Source organism: Gadus morhua, chromosome 21 (genome assembly GCF_902167405.1).
Source record: "Gadus morhua chromosome 21, gadMor3.0, whole genome shotgun sequence".
Lineage (NCBI taxonomy): Eukaryota > Metazoa > Chordata > Actinopteri > Gadiformes > Gadidae > Gadus > Gadus morhua.
In genome coordinates, this window is record NC_044068.1 from 16694998 (window position 1) to 16713701 (window position 18704).

The 18704-nt window shown below is 46.9% G+C and overlaps 1 protein-coding gene across 1 annotated transcript in view; it reads right to left on the reverse strand.

Moving 5' to 3' along the window:
* lrfn2b (leucine rich repeat and fibronectin type III domain containing 2b) overlaps window positions 1-18704 on the reverse strand; it is an 86354-nt gene that overhangs the window by 11688 nt on the left and 55962 nt on the right. Inside the window, exon 4 of the mRNA XM_030345896.1 lies at window positions 17083-17176. The gene's annotated coding sequence lies outside the window, so the exon portion shown is untranslated. The remainder of the gene's footprint in view (window positions 1-17082; window positions 17177-18704) is intronic.

Below are 18704 nucleotides of genomic sequence, written 5' to 3' on the forward strand. Positions count from 1 at the left end.
CTGTCGTTCCACCGGCCCCTGGAGGCCCCGCCGTGACGGCCGCCGCTATCGCAACGGGCCCGCGTAATCCGGGTCAATTTAGCGTTCGCCACCGGACCCCGGGTGCGGATAATGTTGTAATCATATTGTAGCGGAACGGCAGGGGAATACGAGGGGGCAGCGGAGTCTGTACGTTTAAAAGGTGTGATGGGACGCGGCCGGAGAGAGCCGGAGCTGCAGACCTGAGAATGGGATTTATTGGAATACATGCATGAGATTATCGTGCCATTAGCATAATTTAAACGGTGCAATTGGAGGTTTATGTTTAACGTAATGGATGAGGGGAAGTTGCCCCTGCACTCGGCTCAATGGGATTTAGATTCCGATCTGGTGTGAACGCAGGCGCCGTCTGAACAGATTGGAATAATCTCTGGGAGCGTTAGTTCACCTCATTATATTTACGTGGACGGGAGAAGCCATGGAATAACTTTACAATCGCCTGCACTCCTATCGCCGCGGCAAACAGGCAATTAAATCGAACCGCAACGATGGCTTCTATTAATGACAACACGGGGGCACACACTCAAGGCATCGCAACAAACCACTACACACTTTCCACTGACAAGTCGCCCCACAGAGGATCAACGAAACATTTGCACAATGCACACAAGAACACACAAGAAAACACACACACACACACACGCACGCACGCACGCACGCACGCAGGCACCCAGGCACGCAAGCAGGCAAGCAAGCACACACAAGCGCGCCCGCACACGCGTGCACACACACACTCACACACACACATCTTACACCACATTATCGAATTGAACACAACTGGTGCTTATTGCCGAAGATTTCCCTCCTACTTGATACCACCAGGAGTTTGACAGCAGGCGTGGAGAGGTCAGTACTAGGGTCATCAGAAGAGTATAAGAAGACATTTGAGATCTCAAGGAACTGAGTTGAGACTGAAGACTACAGGCTGACCAGGCATCTAACCATTAAGCTCCGATCGATTTCGACGCCCATGTTTAGCGCATGCTACGCTACATTAGCCTAGCTATCATTTCCTCCCACATACTATGTTATCCCATGCTGTAGGCGCTCTGTACCCACCTAGCGTATCATGTAACACACACACAAACACACACACCTCCTGTACGTTCAGGAAGACAAATTACATGTCACATCAAACCACTGCGACGGGCGGAGGGAATACGATTGTTAGCCTCCAGGGGGCTAACCGTTGAGCGCTCCATCAAGGTGGTGGAGGTGATGGTGGAAGTGGTATCTGTGGTGGTGCTGGAGGTGGTGGTGGGGGAGGAGGCGGCCTGCGGTGGCCCCCTAAATCATTCGGTCAACGGCAAGGACGCGGTGAGTGGAGGATGGATGGGTTCTGGGGTCAGCGAGTTAAGAAAACGAGGTCCCCGTCGACCGCCGGAGCGTGGAGCCTGCTGTAGGTGACTCGCTCACACGCCGGCCCCCCTCCCCAGCGCCTCCCGCTGGGACGGAGTAATCAGCAGAAAGGGCCTTGATGTGCCCACTCATCAGGGCTCCTGACAGCACAGGTACTGGACAACCATGCAACACTAGTCCTGATGCCCTTAAACGGCCCGATTCAGTCAGAGGAGGAAGGCGCCAGCCTAAGGCCGGAGGTTGGGGAGGGACACGGCTTTAAAAAAGTGGGAAGATTTGTGGCTAGGGCAGAGCTTTGATATATTTGAAAATGTTGGAAACCAAAGATAGCTGTCAATCACCGTGAGTACAGATGACATAAGAGCAATGTAATTGGAGGAAATGCTTGACAGTAAAACGCAAAAAAAAAAAGCTCCAAGGGTAAGAGGGCAATAGCTGCCTATGATCTGTGTGTCTCTCTCTATATATTTTCAAGAAAGGATGGGGGGGAGGTGCATAGAGATACATCACATCCACTCACAATCATTGTTCTAACTGAAGACAGCTGTTGCTGTCAGCCCTCAAAATGAGTCCAGCATTCCTGGTCAAACCATTGATCTGTCATTCGTCTTCCATAAGTAGGAGTTAACCAGCAGTTTGATGCCTAAAAGTCACCTTTAAAATGGTGAAACCAATCATCATAACAAAATCCATCAGGTATCGGGCTTACTTTGAGCTGATGTTACTCATATTTCCAACAAGATTGGGCAAAAAAAAACGTTTTTTTCGACCAGCCAACACAACGTCGCTCAGTTACCATCAGACATAAATAAATGGTGGATTCCAGCGGTGAATGGTGGGTGCTTCACAGCACCGTGGACGAAGGTGTTGGCTAGCAAATATTAATGTGGGGGCTGAGGGGGAATTATTGTCCAGATGTTGACTAAGGGCTTTCCACGGCCTGAGATATCCCTCCCATGAGAAGACTCCGGTCAGTGGAACACAGTGCGAGATTACTTGGGCTGTTCCATGCTAATGGCATTTTTTCAATCGGTTTCTCTTAGTTTATACTTAGCATAATTAGCAGAATGAGCTCGGAAATAGTGGGAAAGGGGGAGAAGGATCGCAATTATTTTATCTCTTCTCTAAATTCAGTGTAGCCCAGTAATTGGAACATTCTAGAACATTTTCTAGGAAAACCCAGAGAGCTCATTGGTCTCGTGACGTTGGGAATACAGCAGCCAAAAAGATATTAGACAGAATTTGAATGGGGAAGGCAAGAAACACTTGAGCATCAATCTGTTTAAAGTCGGTTATTCAGACAGCGTTTTTCTTCCAGCCATAATCTATTCCAAGTTGAGTGAATAATTGACAAAATATTTGTTGTTTTCCGTTGGTGCACAGCCGCAATGATTGAAGCCTAAAAGCTCGATGACCCACAAACCTAGATGCTTCAAAACACCAATCATGACAATCCCTGTTGACGCTATGCATTAATGCTGAAACCAAAGCGCTAACAGCCTCGACTGAAGTGCCTCAAAGCCTTTCTTTTCCCATTACATTTCCTGCTCCATTTCAACCCCCATAAAATGCATGCTAGGGCAGGTCCCACTGCCGAGTGGAAATCGAACTGGCCTCCGTCGCAAACGACAGATTTCTGATCTGAATTCTCTGTGCGCAAAAGGAACAGGAGGCAGAAGATGATTGGAACACTGGGTTCAAAGTATGAGACTGGGGACTCATGACAGCTCACAAACTGCGAAGGATTATTTATAGAGCGCACTTTGTTGAGATGTACCTGGTTGTTTTTAAAGATAAAATATACTTCTATCTGTGAAATGTATCAATTCTGGTGAAACCATGATTGTTCTGGTTGTAACGGCTCCTTTTCACTCTGTCCATTTGCGCATATGCAAATATTGGTCATGATTGAGAACCTCTCCATCACCTCCATTCATACCTGAGAATGTGACTGCAGATCGTCATGGAAACAGATGGATGGATGAGGGGGCGTGGTCTATTGGGACAGGTGCGAGGGCTGAACAGGTGAAAGGTGAGGTCAAGGCCGGCCTACATGCCAGCCCTCTGATTCATTGATTGTGTAATTACCGCATTCATTTCCGCATTCAAGCGTGAACGCGACAGAAACACAAACACAGGTCTTTGCTGCAGTGCATCTTAGGTAGACACTTGTCCCCGTGCTACTGTGTGGTTCCTTCTGGTTCTCATTTATGACCAGTGACAGCGGGACTGCGTGACGTGTTAGGATAGTATGTGTTTTAGTGTGTTAATATAGTGTATGCCTATGTTAGTATAGTTTAGGTCTCTCTCTTCCTCTATCACTCTTCCTCTCTCTCTCTCCTCGGTCTCTCTCTCCCTCTGCCCCTCCCTCCCTCTCTCTCTTCCCCCTCAATCTCTCTCCCTCCCTCCTTCCCTTTCTTCACCTCTCTCCCTCCTTCCCTCTCTCTCTCTCTTCCCCCTCCATCACTCTCCCTCCTCCTTCCCTCCCTCCCTCTCTCCCTCTGTCTCTCTCCCTCCTTACAGACCACTGTGGCTCCGTTGCCTAATAATGAACCCTCCTGCGGCCTCGTGACACGAGCACACCGCCTCGCTGCCTTGCTCACTAGTCCTGCTGGCGCTCTCACTCCGGCTCTGCCTGTCAGTCCCAGAGAGGGAAGGGTTTGGATGCAGGCCTCTCAGCACTCTCAATTACCTTTTTATTCACCTGGTGCGATGCTGCAATGAGTGTGTGTGGCAAATGTGAAATCATATTTCCACGGCATTCTTTTTATTTTTTACTTTTGTATGTAAGTAATGTTGTGAATACATTTGATCGAAATAAACTAAATCTGAAACTATTTACTGTACACGTTGGCCTGCTTTTTGTTCTATTTTGTATTCGACCATTATTTATTCAGGAAGTCTCATTTATTTCAGGTAAACGTTTTAAGTCATACATACTCTTACATTTAATTGAAATTCTGTATTTTTGTCATTCAATTTATTTATCTTTTCTAAATGATATTGCTTGGTACAGCTCTACCGCCGTGGTGTATATGTTTTACTGAGTGTAGATTATGTGCCATGCCACTCAAGCCTCATAGGTGTAAAGGCTTGCAGTCCCCAATGTTGAAAGAGGGGTCCTGTAGAGTATTTTAAGTACCGGTATGCTTAAATTACCGAAATTCTTTACTCACTAAAATGAGGTACAAGGTCATCTCTTTTGAAACAACAAAGACAAGAACCACAATGAGGAGAGGTTGAGACAATTCAAGAAGGAGTTTTGTTTTCCTGACTAACCTCTTGGTGTGTCCCTTCGGACTAAGCCAAGGAGGAGGAAAGCACTTCACGTTATATTAAATTAATTCACGAGGACCCTTCTCTGGAATGTTTTTTTATCAGAAATATAGACACGCAGCCCCTGGTGTCTCACCCTCCTGGGCTCACAAACAGACAGACAGGCAGGCAAAGAGACAGACAGGAAGAGACTCAGTAGATCTGACCGGGTCTTCCTGCCTGTCTTCCTTTCTATATAGGCTTACTCTTTCCCCGCCCCTCTTTCTGTCTCCCTCTCTCTCCAATATGGTAAGCTTACTCTCTCTCAGAGAAATCCTCCCCTGTGTATAGTAATCTAACTCCCCCTCTCCTGTCTGTATAGTAAGACTCTCTAGCCCATCTCCCTCTCCTGCATATAGTGAACCTCCCACGCCCATCCCTCTCTCCTGTAGAGTAATCTAACTCTCTCTCTCCAGTATCTAGTGAGCCTCTCTCGCCCATCTCTCCCCGTCTCTCATGTATAGTAATCTTACTCTCTTTCTCCCACTCCTGTACATCTCAGAGCGTTGACCTTCATGGCAAAGCAGCTCTGGGGACACCTCCGGGATGAGCTAACAGGCTGCTGGGACATGCACACTCAACGTGCACACCCACCGTGAACACCCACCGTGCACTTCTTAGCAGTTATCTCTGCCCATCTGTCTGCTGAAGTGCGCATGGACACACTAGCTATAGCTATGTGTGTGTTGAGGCGTATGTGTATGTCAGTGACAGAGTGTGTGTAGGCTGTGTGTGTGTGTGTGTGTGTGTGTGTGTGTGTGTGTGTGTGTGTGTGTGTGTGTGTGTGTGTTTGTGTGCGTACGTGCGTGCGCATGTGTGTGCGAGGCTGACCCCTATGCGTGTATTCTGCAGACGTGAAGGAAAGTAAACTCACTGAACGGTTGAAGGGCTTTAAATAGAAGAGTGAGACAGTAACCATTACAATGATATGCTTTATCAATGGCTTAGTCTATTATTTGTTTGATGTGGATCTATCTATTCCGGCTCTTGAGTTCTGCAGCTGATGTAGCGTACCACTCTGAGCGTAGCATAGCTTCCTCTCAACAATAAATCATGTTTTTTAAAAGATCTTCAAACATCCCTTTTATCGATTGAACCTGTTTATCTGTACCTAGTGCATCTGCACACTAGTTTAGCACGCTAATTTAGCATGCTAATTAAGCATGCTAGCGTAGCTCTCCCAGCGTAGCTTCCCTCGAACAAGGCATTGCCATTGGCTTTTTATGCAAAGTCCTTTTTATTAATCAAGCCTCTTTAGCTCTGTAGCTAATGCATTGCATGCTTCTTTAGCATGCGTAGCACCCTTAGCGTAGCATCCCGGAGTCATTATAAAGCGCAGAGATACGGGGGGCTGAGGTAATGAATTGATTAAGATCATCTCTCGTTTGTCAGAGTTCAGATGATCTGAAAGAAAGCCTCAGGAGACCCCATAATAAACATCAGTTAGTTTCCCCCAACACTTAATTAGTGTGGGTGTGTGTGTGTGTGTTTATGTGTGTGTTATGCTTATGTTCCAGTCTGCATGAATATGTGTGCATGCGTGTGTGTGTGTAAGTGTAAGTGTGCATGTGTGTGTGCGTGTGCGTGTGCGTGTGTGTGTGTGTGTGTGTGTGTGTGTGTGTGTGTGTGTGTGTGTGTGTGTGTGTGTGTGTGTGTGTGTGTGTGTGTGTGTGTGTGCTTGGCATTGTGTCTTAGGTGTGAGATCAGCATGTACACAGTGATTGAGGCTTGATGCAAAGTAATGTAGCACCGTTTGTGTGTGTGTCAACATGGTAGCTTTTCCGTGCACGTATAAGAGCACTGCGGCTTGTGGTTTGAGTGCCCAGGTCCATTCAGGGAAACTTTATTAGTCTGGACCTTAATCACAGTTCTTGAACACAAAACCAACACCCTCTAACCTCTATAAGACCACTGAAGTACTTCCAGAAACCTGAGGAGGCAACATCGTAGAGGGATCCCTCTGAACAGACAAAAGTGTAATTAAATCAACACACAAAGCACACGCGAACGCTGAGAGAAAATAGTAGCAACAGTCATCATGAATCAATCTTGACTGTGGGATAGTGTGTTGAACGAACTTACCCTTCCCTCTCCGTGCAGCGTCTCCCGCCCACTTATCGTCTATTTCCGACAAACCCACACCAGTGCTCAGCAAACAGAACACAGCGACACAGTGTGTCTGACGCAACGGCGACAGCCAAAGGAGACGCAGTACCGTTGAAGAGGCTCTGAGGCGCACCGACTCCACCGCAAATATAGACAAAAGTTAAACCAGGGGACGGGAACAGAGACTATAAATACCGTGTTTCATCTGGGGCGCGTGACTCAAGTTGATGAACTGATTCAATGTAATCAAATCAAATTGGAATTTAATTTGAGTTTTTTGTCATTATCGGCAAAAGACAAAAAAGGAGTGGGGGCTGAGGAGTGAGACAGAGGGAGATAGACCGACAGATTAAAGACCCTAGCTCAATTAACTGGCACCAATTGAAATGATTTTGATGAGGCCTTGTTGTGAGGCGTCTGCAGTCTTTTCAACCGATTAAACGCAATTAATCAAATTGGATTTCCATTTCGACCGTTTTTCTGCTAAATTGACATAATTTGCCTCAGGAAGTCAAATATTAGGAAGAGGGGCACTGTTGTTGTTAGCTGACGGAACTAAACTCCCAAATAGTCGTGTTATACAAGAGAAGAAAAATCAACAAATCCAGTGGGATTCAGGAGGTGGAAGAGGAGGAGGAGGAGCAGATCAGGCGAGGAAGAGGAGGAGAAGAGAAGGAGGTGAGGAGGAGGAAGAGGAAGAGATGAGGCGAGGAAGAAGAGGAAAGGGATTAGGAGGAGATAAGGGGAAGAGGGTGAAGCAGAGATGATGATGATGATGAGGAGGAGGAGATGATGATGATGAGGAGATGATGACTTGGTCAAGAAGAGGAGATGAGGAAGAGGAGTTTGTGAGGAAGAGGAGATAAGGTAGAGGTGGGTGTGAGGGAGAGGAGGATGTGAGGAAGAGGATCTATGCTGAGAGAGCGGGGATAAGAGTCGAGGCCCCTCCCATCTCCATGTATTACAGCAGCGGATGAACTCTTAATACTCCAGATGAACTATCAATAATCCAGATAACCGCCTAATATTCAGGATGAACCATTAATATTTCACATAATGGCCGCTTACAGTAAGAATAAAAACGGATGGAGAACGTCGTAAAATAACCATGGACCAGACGCAGCACAATCTCAACACAATGGCGTCAATTAAAACCAGTGTGAAATATTAAAACAGTTTGAATAAGTATTAATAAGACCAGAGAAGACGGGCCGTTCTCTCCGGAGGATCCTCAGGCCTTGTGGGGTGTGTACTGAACGGGTGGGGTGGGGGGGGGGGGTTGCCTACTTCATAGGCAACACACACACATAAAGAAACACACATACTTCCCACACACATATTTCACACATGCACCAATACATTCTCTTGTGCCTACACAGACAGACACACACACACACACACACACACACACACACACACACACACACACACACACACACACACACACACACACACACACACACACACACACACACACACACATAAAGAAACACAGTTTCTTCACTAACACACACACACACACACACACACACACACACACACACACACACACACACACACACACACACACACACACACTACTGTGTGTGTGTGTGTTCTCTACTGTTCTCTACTGTGACAGTAGAGAAAGAGGTATAGACGGGAGGTAGAGAGAGAGAAGGGAGAGAGAGAGAGAGAGATAGAGATAGCGCGAGTGATACAGAGATATAGAGATATAGCGAGAGAGAGAGAGAGCGAGAGAGCGATATATAGAGAGAGAGAGATATAGGTGGAGATAGGGGGAGAGATATAGAGATAGAGCGAGAGATACAGAGAAAGGAGAGAGAGGGAGAGAGAGAAAGAGAGAGAGAGAGAGAGAGAGAGAGAGAGAGAGAGAGAGAGAGAGAGAGAGAGAGAGAGAGAGAGAGAGAGAGAGAGAAAGAGAGAGAGAGAGAGTGATAACCGTTGACGGCAAGGAAAAGAGAAAAAGGAAAGGCACAGCAAAAATGGTGACAGGGCGACAGGGAGGGGGGCGAAGAGCGGGATGAGGGTTAACCAGAGTGACGGAGGAGGGGGAGAGTGGAGGCAGGATGATCACACACATTCAGCAGCCATTGGGAGAGAGAGAGCGACAGAGCTGTAGGATAGGAGATAGAGCGCGATAGCAGAACCACTCACAGATGGGGAGGGAGAGAGAGAAACACACACACACACACATACACATTAGACGCACACACAGACAGAGAGAGAGAGCGACACATACAAACAGAGACAGAGGGAGAGAGCGAGAGACACAGACAGAGAGAGAGAGACAGACACACACACAGAGACACACACACACACACAGAGACAGAGAGAGAGACAGAGAGAGAGACCCACACACATAGCACCCCAACACACACACACACACACACACACACACACACACACACACACACACACACACACACACACACACACACACACACACACACACACACACACACACACACACAGAGGGGAGACAGATACAGAGAGAGACACAGACAGAGACAGAGACGGATACAGAGAGTGAGTGAGAGCGAGTGTGAGAGAGAGAGAGAGGGCGAGAGACACAAAGACCGAATGGAGCACATGGCCCTTAGGATGCATGCGAGTGATCGGTCAAACAACAAGTAAAAACATGAAAGAGCTGAGAAAGATGGGGCGAGAATAACTGCAGATCATACAGATGGAGGAGGATAGGGGAACAGAGGACGGATGAACGGCAGATACAGAGAGAGATGGGGAGAAAGTAGATGGATAGATGCCTTCAGCACAGATAGGTGAGATAAAGAGAGGGCTAGAGAGGTGAACAGCGAGAGGGGGATTTATAAACATACAGGCTGACCTGTGACCTTGAAGCCGTGACCTGTGATTGGCCGGAGCAGGGGTCGTGTTTGCGTGGGAATCTGTTGAAGTGGTATTCTCCTGGGCTGGATGCTTACCAGGCATTAGCAGGCTAATGTTTGCTCTGCGGTGGATTAAAGAAGATAACTAGCGCAATTCACTTGAATACACATCAATAGTTTTGATTAGGCCTTGTTCTGAGTTGTATTATATCTCAGGCCAATTTAGATTGCATGAAATAAGATAAAAGGGTTGAGACAAACACAGTGTTGTGGTGGCCGTGGGGAAAAGTACTTCACAGCCAGTAGAAGATTGAAGGAAAACATGGCTTTAACGGTTCAACTTTAGAGACTAGCTTCACCAGGCTATCACAGCTTGGCGTAAACATCACTCCTGGCAATCAATAAGTAAACCAGTGCGAAAGGGAACCAAGGTGTGACCCAGAAGAGGAAGAAAGTATCGGTCTGAAACAGAACCGGTCCCGGGATAAAGGTTCACCGAACATTCAGTGTCAAACTACTTAGCTCAGAGATGAAGGAAGTCAAGAAAGCACGTTAACATTCCTGAATGATCTTCGAAACGATTTAAATGTGACAGATCGGTTAATGGGTGGGTATTAGGTACAGGCCGCTGCTTCAAGACCTTACCAAAAATAAAAAGAAGAAGAAAGCAATCCCCAGGACAAAGCGGCGGTTAAGGGTAGCGTCTGAGAGTGTAAAAGAAAAGCGAGCAGGTATTCAGTTCTCAAGAGTCTGACATAAGCGTTGGATGGAGAGAAGAGCTAGACCAAGACGCCCTGAATCCGTCCTTAGAACCTGAACGTCTGCTTGATGACTGAATAAAAGCCAATTCTCCTAACATTGATTTTATGTTATATTTATTTTTATCCTCCATATTTGCCATGTGGACATTTCATTTTACTTTATGATCTTGTTTATGTTTTATGTGTACGCTGTGTGTGACGTTTTCAAGCGACTGTGACTTTGAATTTGCCCCTGGGGATCAACAAAGTATTTATCTATCTATCTTTTGAATAGTGCAGCTGATCTCATGAGCTTGATCTGGGTGTGTCTGTCCGAGAAGGATCAGAGACACAGTTCGTGGGCAGGGCACTTCTAGAACAATTTATTTGAGGCAACCGACAGTGCGAGGAACCTGTTAGGCCTTAAGAAAACATCACCATTTTCAACCACCATTTTTGTCATTTCATGAAAGAACGACGTTGTTCACATCAGTCTCATTGATTCTACGTGATTAACGCACGGCGACACAAGGCGGACGGAGCCGATCGATAAGCAATGAATGAAACAACCTATAGCGCGTTAACCATCGCTCCTGTGCAGCCGCGCTCTGGCCCGCCTCCTGCCCGGTTACGGCGCTTCCTATCCGTGGGCAGGAAGTGTGTGCGTCGGCGCAACCCGAGAGCACAGGACGCCAGCGCCGAGAGGCCAGGGCTCGACTCCCCCAGACAGACAGATCACATCTCCAGACACACCGCCATGACGGTTGCCCTGGAAACAGTGGCGCGGGTACACAAACACTCACACACTCACACACACACTCACGCTCTCACACACTCTCATCAGGGAGCGATAAATAAATAAATACGTGAAGGGAATAAAAAATGAATAGAGCGATATACACAGACGTGGACATCCCCCGTTTCTAGAAGAACAAGTAAGTAAGTAAGTAAGTATTTTATTGTCTCTCTCACGAGAGAAATTTGCTTTGGGCAAACAGAGAGCATCGGCGACACACATAGAGATTTTACATAGACAACCATAAAAACATGAAACATGAAACACATTGCATTACCAAAACACATGGCCTCCCACCCACCTTGAAACCCATTATAAAAAACATAGTCTAGGCACTACCCAAGCGCGTATAAGTATCCATAAGGATAATGCACTGCCCACTAGTTATTGCACTATTGCCCCATTATTCCACTGTTCCTTCACGGAATGCTCCCTCCATTAAGTAGCTTAATTGATAGCGGAACTAGAGAGAACTTTAATCCATTTAACCTACAAAATGGGATCCGGTATCTTTTGCCCAGAGGCAACAGCTCATACTCCATGTTTAGGACATGGGTTGGGTCTGTGGCTATCTTAGATGATGTTTTTGGGGCGATAGTGAACAGCCGCCGGAGGGTAATTAATATTTTCTTTAGCTGTGTGAGTGCTGTTGTTCGGCGAGCCAGATGAGCCCGTCCAGGGGTCGGGGAGGCTGGCCGATAGAATAACAGATTACCCGAACGCCGCAGCCATCCAGAACACCTGATACGCCTGGTGTAAGGTTTGGCAGGGATGTAGCATGAAGACTCACACACACACACACACACACACACACACACACACACACACACACACACACACACACACACACACACACACACACACACACACACACACACACACAAACCTTTCTGGCCTGGGTGGGAGGGGAGAGAGAGAGTCTGTGAGTGAGCTCTCACTTTGACTGACACTTCGTGTTATCTGTCTCAATACAACATGACTTGTCAGCCAGACAGACGGACGGTTAATTAGCGTTAAGAACACAATGTACTGTAGCTTATCTTTAGGAGGAGACCCTTGTGTTTTACCGATACGGCAAACATTTCACTTCAATCAGAAAGTCATTTCAATGCCGTGATGCCTGTGTGTATGTGTGTGTGTGTGTGCGCGTGCATTTTTATAATTAGTAAAAAAAAGAACATAATTTTGGTGTTAAAGTTAGCATAAAAGTTGACAGTGTTCCTGTCAGATCCATCGGTGCACATATACACTAAACTACACTCGAATGACTAGAGTTCACTGACTAGAATAGACTGACTAGGCTGAACCCAAAACTAGCTAGATGAAAGTCAATTCAATACACTAAACTACATTACATTCAAAGAACTTAAATAGATTATAAACTAGATTTCTATATCTATTAGGAATATATTAGATACAACTATACTGAACCTAAACTAGCTGGTACACATACGTACATAAAGAAATACTAAGAAATTCACAGGGGCTGAACAAATTCTTTCTCACACTCAGCTCTGTCGTACTACTGCTCTGTTGTTCTCTCACTCTCTCTCTTTCTCTCTCCCTGTTTTTCTTATCTCCCTCTCTCCACGTTGACTTTCTCTGTTCTCGCTCTCTTTACAGCGGCGGAAGGGTCAAATTACTCCAACATGGCATTTTTTGTGCAGAATATGATCACACACACGCACAGCAACAGACACACATACACAAACACCCCCCCACACACACAAACACACAGACACACACACACACACACAGACACACACACACACACACACACAATAAAACCTCTCATAGAGTTGTGTTGGGGTATTAGATGAGGCTAACCATATCGAGCCACTGTGATGAACCATCCCACCCTATCACCAATATGCACTCACAGCAGCTATCATATGTTTGCAGGTGAGGTTCCATCTCTCCCCTAACAACATTAAACACCATCACCCAACTATATAACTTGGGGTATACACCCCAACTCCAACCAACGGGGATCAACATACACTACAACTTGCGGCAACAGATATGCCTGGAGACGACAGGGGAGGATAAAACCGAGAAAGACTAAGTTGTTGGACGGTTCATTAAACATTAACTGACCCAAGTAACCATGGAACAGAGCTCTGCAGGCGTCCAGCTCCACCACAACACCTGCAGGTGTAGTGAGAGCCGGCTCATGCCAGAACACATTCAGCATTTTCCATGTTGAGTCAGCAGAACAACCCCCATTTTTAGACCACTGGGAAGTGTTTCTATTTTATGCACACCCAAAACCCTCTTTTTTTATTCTGGTTCTAATTTAAGGTTTGTCAAATCGATCATCGAATGAAGTACTGATGAAATTAATTAGATTTAACACTCAAGTTCAGACTTATGGAGTCGGCCTAAAGCAGAGCGAGCGACGCATCGCTTTTTTCATCCGGAAACGTCCGCAGGCGACGGGAGGATGATAATTCCTCGATGTCACAATGACGGGGGGGTAGTGAAAGAGTTCATTATGGGATGCATATCCTCCCTCGAGATGGATAACAGCTAGCTTTAAGGGGCGCTAGCTTTAAGGGGTGCTAGTTTTAAGGGCCGCCAGCTTCAAGGAACGCCCGCCTTAAGGAGCGTCAGTGACGGACGCACTGCAGACGGAATCAATCTCCGAGCCGAGCGTGAAATTCGCCAGCGTAATCGCGCCCAAAGCTGGCCTGATGATGTGTCACGGGTGTGGAAGGGATTTCACACCCGGCGAAAAAAATAAACAAGTTCAAAAAATGTATATTCTGTAGACGGAGTAAACTCCTAGCTGATATTAAGCTGCAGAGATTAAAAATATTACTTTTGAATAATCACATCATATCTCCATTCATCCACACTCCCCCCTACTCCAGGTGGCTTTCTCCTCGATTGGCCAATTTCACAAACATCCTAAGAGAGAGGAGGCGGGGGCGGGGGGGGGGGGGGGGGGGGTACTTAAGTGCTTGTCGCCTACGGTTGCGTGTCACTGACCACCGAGGGTGCGCCTGTCACCTTGGATACCGGTCGAGATGCGGGGCGAACAGGTGACAACTCCTCTTGGAGTTCAGCGAGGGGGAAGGAGGGAGGGGGGAGAAGCAGGGAAGAGAAAAGGCGGGAAGTGGAGAGAGGAGGAGGAGGAAGAGAAGGAGAGAGGAGGGGGAGGGGGAGGAGGAGGAGGAGGAGAGAGGAGGGGAGAGAAAAGGCGGGAAGTGGAGAGAGGAGGAGGAGGAAGAGAAGGAGAGAGGAGGGGGAGGAAGAGGTGGAGGAGGGAGGAGGGGGAGGGGGAGGAGGAGGAGGAGGAGAGAGGAGGGATGCTGAGGAGGGGAGAAGGGGGAGGAGAGAGGAGGGAGGCAGAGGAAGGGGGGGGGGGGGGGGGGAGTGCGTGTTCTCTGCTTGTTTCAGGTCGTCAAGCAGCGTTACCGGGGCTGTCAACCTCGATCCCGTCATCGCGGCGGCGACGAGTGTCTCCGGGTGATGTGGACCCTAGCAGAGCCCCGGAGCCGCTCCGTAGCCTCGGCTCCTGATCAGGGAACGCAGCGCAAGCCAAACCACAACCAACCACAAATCAAGGTCGGCACCAGAGGACAGAGGTCCATGAGGGGAGACCTATCGGACGGACGGACGGGGGGGGCGTTGGCAGCAGCAGAATCACACTCCAGTTGTTTCCATGGTGACACCGGGGGATCAGTTGCGGAGGCGCGACCGTCTGCCAAATTAATTGATTCTAATCCAATTACGTTTGAGTAGCTGATCTCGCCCGTTCAAAGCCTATCTTCGGATGAGATGTGTTTTTTTTCCAAGAGGATGGGACTTGAAAATGTGCTTGATAGGCGAATAAAAGCAGACTTCAGATTACTGAAGACCAAAGCCTGTGATGTGGAGTTGGGTCCTCAGATTGATCTGATATCATCAAACACCCTACCACCGGGCCCTTGTGCAAGGCACTAAAGACATACTGATACATCCATAATCAAGTGAGCGTATGCATCCAAACGTAAACTCTTGGCTTGCTAAATTATTTTCTCTCAATTACTGTTTTCATTGCTTGTCTTTCATTAAGCCCTCTTTCTATTCTGTTTCATCTCATTTTTATTTGGTTTGTCTAATCCAATACGTACGCAAATGTCAAGAGAAACTTCTTTCTCAACTCCTTCAGGACTGCCTTCCTGCACGGATTACTTTTTAGATTGTTTACAGGTCATGAATTATTCACAGATAATGAACAATGTCATTATTTCTCTTCCTGCAGAGGTACAAACACCCAAACAATTCACGGATCCACCAGTCAATACACACTGATATTCAGTTCCCTACATTAACCATGTCAGACCCCGTCCCCCGTCATAAGGACCGTGACACCGACAGTTCCTACAAAAATACAATTTTGCTCGCAATACAACAACTGCTAAGTGATTAACAATAAATCCTTTAGTCCACTACTGATTTCCTGACTGACTGACTGATGTATGAATGAGTCATACTTCCAGCTATGTGCCTTCCATGGTGCTTTTTTTCCTGGTCTGTGACCAGCTGCTCAGCGGCCAGAAATAGTGTGAGCCATCTTTAACGCTGAATTGCAGGTGAGAGAACATGAGGTGTACACACGCAGCCGGGCATGATAGAGAGAGACCAGCTGAAGATGGTGCGGGGGAGGAGAGAGAGGAAGAGAGAGAGAGACAGACAGACAGACATATACACACCTATTCTAAACTAACACAGGAATTCACGATATTAACACACACACTCTCTCACATTGAGAGAGAGAGAGAGAGAGAGAGAGAGAGAGAGAGAGAGAGAGAGAGAGAGAGAGAGAGAGAGAGAGAGAGAGCCTGGGAGGGTACCATGTGTCATAACAGCCCACTCAAGTTTCATGTGAAAATGCTAAAACATAAAGAAGCGAATCAAAGGGAAGCCGAAGAGAGGCAGAACCGAGGGGGGCAGCCTTCCCACCCGGTGGGCTGCTGAGCACCACGGCAGCTGTCCTTAAGTAAAGCTGATTGTCTCTAACCAAGCAGTCTATGTGCAAGCAGTTCCAACGTAGCCTTCAGGATATATATTCACGGCGGAAATACGCAAAAGTTCAGTCATGTAAGTGATGCGACGTTTCCAATGACAACGTGGAATGTAGTGGTAGAATGCAAACCGAATAAAGCTATCTGCTCGCTAACTCCTCAAATCAGATATAAAACCTAATGTGTGTGGTCCCTGACAACATATTCTGTCCCACTTCCGTTTTAGGGCCATTACATTATTAAATATGGGCTCTAAACCATAAAGCGAGACATTCACAGAGAATAGCTGAATTAAAAAAATCTCAAACCAAGGTGATTATCTCTACAATGCATTCAGAAGAAGAAGAGTGGATTAGTGAATATGTAGTCTGCGACACCTTTCGATGGATTTACTTTCTACATTCCAACAGTCCTGGTATCCGTCTCTTTTCAGTCCTCAAATCCCTACCTGTGAATGCAAGACGTAGGAGGATAGACCTCCACAGATAATCTTCCCCGGTAAGATATCTGGAGCACAACATTGGCTTTGACGTACAGCATCGACTTAGACAGTTGGAAATCCACTAACTCCTTCTCTTTACCACTGCTACCTTGATCCTGTCGCACATTTTGAAACCTGGACCTGCACTACTTTGCTATGTTGTTTCTACACTTCAAGTTGTATGATGTTGGTTTATTTCCGTCTCACTTCTAAGTCCACCCACCCACCAAACATGATCAGTAAGACTTTAGGGAGTAAGGTCTATGCTGGATGAGTGTGAACACAGAACAGCCTTCTGGAACCTCCCACGCCCACCCCCCTCCACCACGAGACCCCCCTGCTGTGGGTGCAGGTGAATACAAGTTTCCCCCCCCCTCCCCCTTACCTGTATAGTGTAGTCTCTCTGCCATAGGTTCACTGATGGGTCTCAGTGGGCGAATCAAAGCGTCTCAGCTCTTACTCCAAGCCAATCAGTGTCTCTGAAGAGGGAGAAGAGGTTGTTAGCCAGAGCTAGACAAATTCTAACTGATATAGCCATAGCTACCATTGGGCCAGAGTTAGCTGGATGCTAACTGCTAAACCATAGCTATGGCAGTGACAGAGCTACATAAATGTTTGCTGCACACTAGTACATTATAGTCTTCAGGAAAAGTACCGGCCCAAGCTGCCGAACGGAATCAGCAGAATTAGCTGCTAAGTTGTTTTATGTTTGTGGACATTTTTCTGATGAATATTTAACGGATTAAATGTTGTGGGAGACAGCTGGACGCAGCTTGTTTTCCAACATTTGGCCAAGCGTCGCACTTAACACTTTTACCAGGGGCACACGTTTGCATATTTTGATAAAGAAAATACTTTTCTGAGCACTTATTAAAACAGACACACCCACACACACACACATACACACACGCACACACGCACGCATGCACACACACACACGCACACACACACACGCACACACACACACACACGCACACACACACACACGCACCGACACACACACACGCACACACACACACACGCACACACACATAGTACTGTTTGGTTGGTACAGTTGGAGCATATTTGTTCATAGGACCGATTTTAGGAGGAACGTACTGGTGAAATAGGTCATTGTCCAGATATGATTAAATACGTAACAGAAAATCCTGGAAAGATATTTTATTGGTATGTAGCGGCGCTTCCATCGCCAGATTATGACAGATCATAATCCCTTTGTCTCTTCCTCATGACGTTTTCGCATCTCATTCAAAAGTGTAGAGCGTGTTTCCGGACATGTTGGTCGGGGGGCCCACTTCGTGCGGCCTTGGGTCTCAGGAGGATTGCTGGCTCATGAACTTCAGTCCCTATGTATATATATAAACATATATAGTGACCACTGGCGTGCTGACCAACGGTGAATAGGGATGTCGATGAAAGTCGGGATCGAGTCCGCAAAAAATGGTCATGGAACTTAAAAGGGTTAGGAAGGATCCACTGGTCTATTAGCCAGGAGGTTTGACCTCCAGCTGCAAGCTTCTGGGCTCAAACCACAACGTGGACACCGTTGAGAAGGATGCCTACGTTGAACCTCCCTCCTCCTTATTGCCATGCCTAACAAAATAAGATTGTTTGCAGAACAGCGTCTGATAAATGACCATAAAGTTCAAATTTCTACTCAGAGTGTATTATTGTCCATCCAACAGTGGATCACCTTTGACATGGCTCACAAAAAAAACAAAAAAACACCATATGAACTAACTTACAGCAGACATAGAGCGAATTCAGAGTGTGATGCTTTTAAAGGGCAGAATTAGAGTGCGCAGGATAACCTTTACGTTTCAGCAAATTGCAATCGTACATTTCAAGCCATTATCTCACGGAGGAACCCACACTGATCTAAATGAAGAGAGAGCCCCAGCAGAACACAGAGATACCGTCTCCAGATCCCCCAAACCTGCAGTGCAGCGCTTCGTTAGCATGACGTGCGGGCAATGCTAACAGAGTCGCTGCACGCTCTGGCTGGAG